This window comes from Oncorhynchus kisutch, linkage group LG4 (assembly GCF_002021735.2).
Source record: "Oncorhynchus kisutch isolate 150728-3 linkage group LG4, Okis_V2, whole genome shotgun sequence".
Classification (NCBI taxonomy): Eukaryota; Metazoa; Chordata; class Actinopteri; order Salmoniformes; family Salmonidae; genus Oncorhynchus; species Oncorhynchus kisutch.
In genome coordinates this window covers 72,205,139-72,210,550 of record NC_034177.2, presented here as the reverse complement: position 1 = coordinate 72,210,550, position 5,412 = coordinate 72,205,139, and the positions used below count along the sequence as shown (strand labels likewise).

Genomic DNA, 5,412 nt, shown 5'->3' with positions numbered 1-5,412 from the left:
CTGCACACAGTAAGAAACCATCTCATGGAAGCTCATCCTTATCAGGGTCTTCACCTGACTGCAGTTTGATGTTGTAACCGACTGCAATGGGTAAATGCTAACCTTTGATGGCCACTGGCATGCTGGAGAAGTGTGCTCTTCATGGATGAATCCCGGTTTCAACTGTCCCGGGCAGATAGCTGACAGTGTGTATGACATCGTGTAGGGAAGCGGTTTGCTGACATCAACATTGTGAACAGAGTGCCCCATGGTGGCGGTGGGGTTATGGTATGGGCAGGCATAAGCTACAGACAAAGAACCCAAATGCATTTTATCGATGACAATGTGAATGCACAGAGATATGTTGACGAGATCCGGAGGCCCATTGTCATGCAATTATTCCGCAACCATCACCTCATGTTTCAGCATGATAACGCATGGACCCATGTCGCAAGCATCTATACACAATTCCTGGAAGCTGAAGATATCCCAGTCCGTCCATGGCCTGAATACTCAATGTCACCAGTGACTATGTTTGGAATGCTCTGAATCTGTGTTCCCACCAATATCCAACAACTTCACACAGCCATTGAAGAGTGGGGCAACATTCCACAGGCCACAATCAACAGCCTGATCAACTCTGTGCGAAGGAGATGTCGCGCTGTATGAGGCAAATGGTGTTCAAACCAGAAACTGCCTGGTTTTCTGATTCATGCCAATACCTTTTTTGGTATCTGTGACCAACAGATGCATATCTGTATTCCCAGTCATGTGAAATTCATACATTAGGGCCTAATTTATTTATTTCATTTGACTGATTTCCTTACATGAAATGTCCCTTAGTAAAATCTTTGAACTTGTTGCATTTGCATTTACAGTTGAAGTCGGAAGTTTACATACACCTTAGCCAAGTACATTTAAACTCAGTTTTTCACAATTCCTGACATTTAATCCAAGTAAAAATTCCCTGTCTTAGGTCAGTTAGGATCACCACTTTATTTTAAGAATGTGAAATGTCAGAATAATAGTAGAGAGAATGATTTATTTCAGCTTTTATTTCTTTCATCACATTCCCTGTGGGTCAGAAGTTTACATACACTCATTTAGTTTTTGGTAGCCTTTAAATTGTTTAACTTGGGTCAAACGTTTCGGGTATCCTTCCACAAGCTTCTGACAGAGCTGGTGTAAATGAGTCAGGTTTGTAGGCCTCCTTGCTCGCACACAATTTTTCAGTTCTGCCCACAAATTGTCTATAGGATTGAGGACAGGGCTTTGTGATGGCCACTCCAATACCTTGACTTTGCTGTCCTTAAGCCATTTTGTCACAACTTTGGAAGTATGCTTGGGGTCATTCTCCATTTGGAAGAGCCATTTGCGACCAAGCTATGGCTTGGAATAGCAGATCCAGAGTAGTCAAGTGAGGTGATTGGTGGGAATGAGGAGGACCCATGATTGTACAAAAACAATACTTGAATTTATTACAGATCCAGGGTCTCAGGATACATGGCTTGTCTCGATAAACAGTTGTCAATACTCACAAAAATGACAGATGACGGCGAGTCTAAAGTTCAGCCCCTCAAGAGGGTTCATACTGCAGCTAAGACTAAACTTAAATGTTAAACAGCATAACTAGGGATTACCCCTTTTCCAGCTCTAAGCAGAACCTACTCTACCCTTACTGGTACTAAAGAGAGTCTACCAGAACAGCCTAAATAAACTGCCTGTACACACAGGACACAACAAACAAACTGCTATGGAGCACATCGTAAAATGATGTTCAACCCTAAGCTGGGAGAAGAGGACAGCATTTATCCCTTTGCGCCTCAACTCCACCCACACTTATTAAATTGACCAACGAGAATGAGCATTTTATTAGAATAACTTTACTTTGTTAATTAGACCATGTAAAATTGGCCAGTGTAAACAAATGTTAATTTTCTTGGTGTCAAATTGTTTGTGTTAAGAGGTGTTGATTTAAGAGTTGTTTTTACACCCTGTGCTAATATAACTCCCAATTGAGAGTTACTGTACAGAGGTTGGGCAGTGGCACTGAGCAGTCTTTTCATCTAATTGCCGATGATGCAAGGGCAGCTGGAATTGTGACGTGTGAAAGGTAAGTAATATGTTTATGTTTTAATATATTTTTTAATAAGTTAGCTGGTGGCCAAACTTGTTATATCAGCTAAGTGAATGGTCAAAATCTTTGTTTGTAAATTTGTCTACATCTGCGATGTTTAGATTTAGAAAGTTTATAGCTAGCTAATGTGGTTAGTTAACATTTGCTCTAGATTAATTAGCTATCTAGCTAAATGTTAGCGGGGACTTTGTCTCAACTTCATTAGTTCGTTAAAATTAGCAAACCATTCTAATTAAGACAATGAATCGAAATCAAAAAGGATCAGAGTTGGGCTGTACAGTTACTGTAGGTGATTTCAATCATGTGCATGTTGAGTTTTGGCCAGTTTCTTTCCTATATATAGGAGTGGTGATGGTAACTGTTTGTTAGCTTGCTAGTTTGGTTGGTTGATTTCACTGAAATATTGCCTTGCCAAGCCTGGGGTCTGTAGGCACCTGTTATATCATTAAAGTGGCATTCGGAAACAAAGGGTTGATCCACTGCAGGGAAGACAAAGGGTATAAGGGGTCATTTTGTGTGATTGTTTCTATATGTACAGCTATACCATAAAATGTTTGCAACCAAATTTAACTTAAATACGACATTGTGTGTAATTGCAGTGTAACAGGTTGGAGAATGTCCAATGCCAAAAAATGCAAGAAGTTCATGAAGTTGCAGCCTGGGTTCTCTTATGGAGATTTCATCAATCAAGTTGAATATATGAACTGTCTGATGTGTTTTCTTAATTGAACCCTTGGGCTTGATTTGGGTCAGACTCATTCTGTAGCCCCCTAGGTGACTTATCTCCCTGTATTCTGATTAGTCTCTCTTTTTGTAGACCAAAATAGGTTTGGACTGCCCTTTGCAGCACACATACACAATTTGATGATTCCCAAACAGAGGTGGAGGATGTCCTGCTGGACCTGATTGAGGCCAATCCAGACCTGTGCCTCACAATCAAATATCTTGATGAAGGCATCTTTCTACAGTCTCAAATAATGATATCAAATAACACGAATGTATAGATTGATTGCTTTGATCCATTGTTTGTGTTCAGACTTTTCTCCTACAGTCTGTTCGACACCGAGTGTGTGCACAGACACATTATCCCTCTTGTCAAGTGACTTAGACCTGAGATCTTCAGAAAGACTGTCTAAAAAGGCCCACTCAACATTAGGAGACGAGGCCATTGACTCCGCAGCAGCAAAATAGGTATAATTACAACTCATATTGGAGGTTGATAATCCCATTTTTGTGTTTGCTCTTCATGGAGATTCTGACAGCATAAACCAACCCTAAATTATTGAACTTTTCTCTTGTCTTAACAGAGGGTCCGAGATGCCCTGACTAGTAGACCTGGCGGGCAAGACGTATTAGAAGAATACCAGACAACTAAAACATTGGACCACAGAACCAGGAGAGAGATTGCCATCTTAGTCAGCCGCATGAAAGAGATGCATGAGTAAGCTTCTCATTAGCCAATCTGGCCACAAACAATGGATCAAAACAATCAAACTATACATTGTTATTTGGCATCATTATGAGACTGTAGAAAGATGCAGTACCGTCATCAACAAAACTATGGTTAAACATATATTTGCTGTGTGTATGCTTTATTGTTTTTGAGCAGGAGGCTTCCCACTCATCAACAGAGAGAACGTAATGCTCTTGCAATTCAGGAGGCCCAACCCATAGGAGGAAAACTGACCTGGACCATCAGCTTGTTGGTGATGCCTGCAAGGAGGCCATATCATTCCTTGTCCACACAGGTAATGAAAAACAAATCTATCAGAAGATGTAGGAGGTATTCCAGTATCGCCAGGAGCTAGTTTATAGTCCAGACAGAAGCACAGATGTCCTCAATCTTTCCCAGGTTTCTGGGAATCATACGATTGGTGAGTGATTTAGTATGTATTGGAATCAGAACTACAGACTATTTGTCTGACTGAGAACATTATTTTGTGTTGGTCATAAAGTTGAGTTGATCCACTTTGTTTTAGGTGAATCAGGACTTATTGCTGATGTTCGACGATGAAACGTCCTCTAAGCTCCTTGAAAAATGGGACACTGTATTGAAGCCTAAAGTCATCAAACTGGCAAAATCCCTAACTACCACAGCTCCTGAAGTCTGCAGAAAAACTGCTGGAGAATGACAGCAAAACCAGTTAGTGGATTCTCGTGGGTAGTGCAATATTTCAAATTCAGGATATTGTTTTATGTGATTTGGGGTTGTTTGCTTTTTCTTTCCCTCAGACTGTCACAATATGTCCTCCCTGATGCTGCTTCATCTCCTCCCTCCACCAGCAGGAGGGAAGAGGACCAAACTCAGTGCCAGTGATGCTGTCGGCAGACTAATGCACTTTCATAAGGTAAGATGATACAGTAATTGTTGTGTCATTTCTTTTTGGGTTGTCTCTTCATTGTCTTAACATGTGGAGTGTGACTTAAGACCCTTTGTGTGTTGCAGTCATGCTGCAGCATTGAAGACCATCTTGCTGGGAGCCATGGTCGACAGCCATACCTCCTTGGCGTCGAAAGAAGACAGAGCAAGATTGACAACTACTACATCGTGGTGGACAAGAGGCTAGTTCCCTGCCAGGCAACTAGTGATCTGTGTGCGTTTGATGAACTATTCAAAGTCCACTTTGTCTTTGTCTTTAACCTGACAAACTCAGTAAAAAAAGAAACGTCAACTGCATTTATTTTCATCAAACTTAACGTGTGTAAATATTTGTATGAACATAACAAGATTCAACAACTGAGACATAAACTGAACAAGTTCCAGAGACGTGACTAACAGAAATGGAATAATGTGTCTCTGAACAAAGGGGGGGTCAAACTCAAAAGTAACAGTCAGTATCTGGTGTGGCCACCAGCTGCATTAAGTACTGCAGTGCATCTCCTCTTCATGGACTGCATCAAGGCATCTGCAAGTTCCCAGACATTTCTGGAGAGAATGGCCCTAGCCCTCACCCTCCGATCCAACAGGTCCCAGACGTGCTCAATGGGACTGAGATCCGGGCTCTTTGCTGGCCATGGCAGAACACTGACATTCATGTCTTGCAGGAAATCACACACAGAACAAGCCGTATGACTGGTGGCATTGTAATGCTGGAGGGTCATGTCAGGATGAGCCTGCAGGAAGGGTACCACATGAGGGAGGAGGATGTCTTCCTGTAACGCACAGCGTTGAGATTGCCTGCAATGACAACAAGCTCAGTCCGATGATGCTGTGACACGCCGCCCCAGACCATGACGGACCCTCCACCTCCAACTCGATCCTTCTCCAGAGTACAGGCCTCGGTGTAACGCTCATT

General features: G+C 42.0%; 1 long non-coding RNA gene across 1 annotated transcript; it reads left to right on the top strand.

Moving 5' to 3' along the window:
* The first annotated feature begins 1,871 nt into the window (after nucleotides 1-1,871).
* LOC109888796 (uncharacterized) lies at nucleotides 1,872-4,835 on the top strand. The gene is made up of 7 exons (XR_002255209.2): nucleotides 1,872-2,092; nucleotides 3,153-3,307; nucleotides 3,424-3,557; nucleotides 3,726-3,864; nucleotides 4,096-4,259; nucleotides 4,349-4,464; nucleotides 4,563-4,835. It is a non-coding gene; the product is annotated as an uncharacterized LOC109888796 (long non-coding RNA).
* Nucleotides 4,836-5,412: the final 577 nt, after the last annotated feature.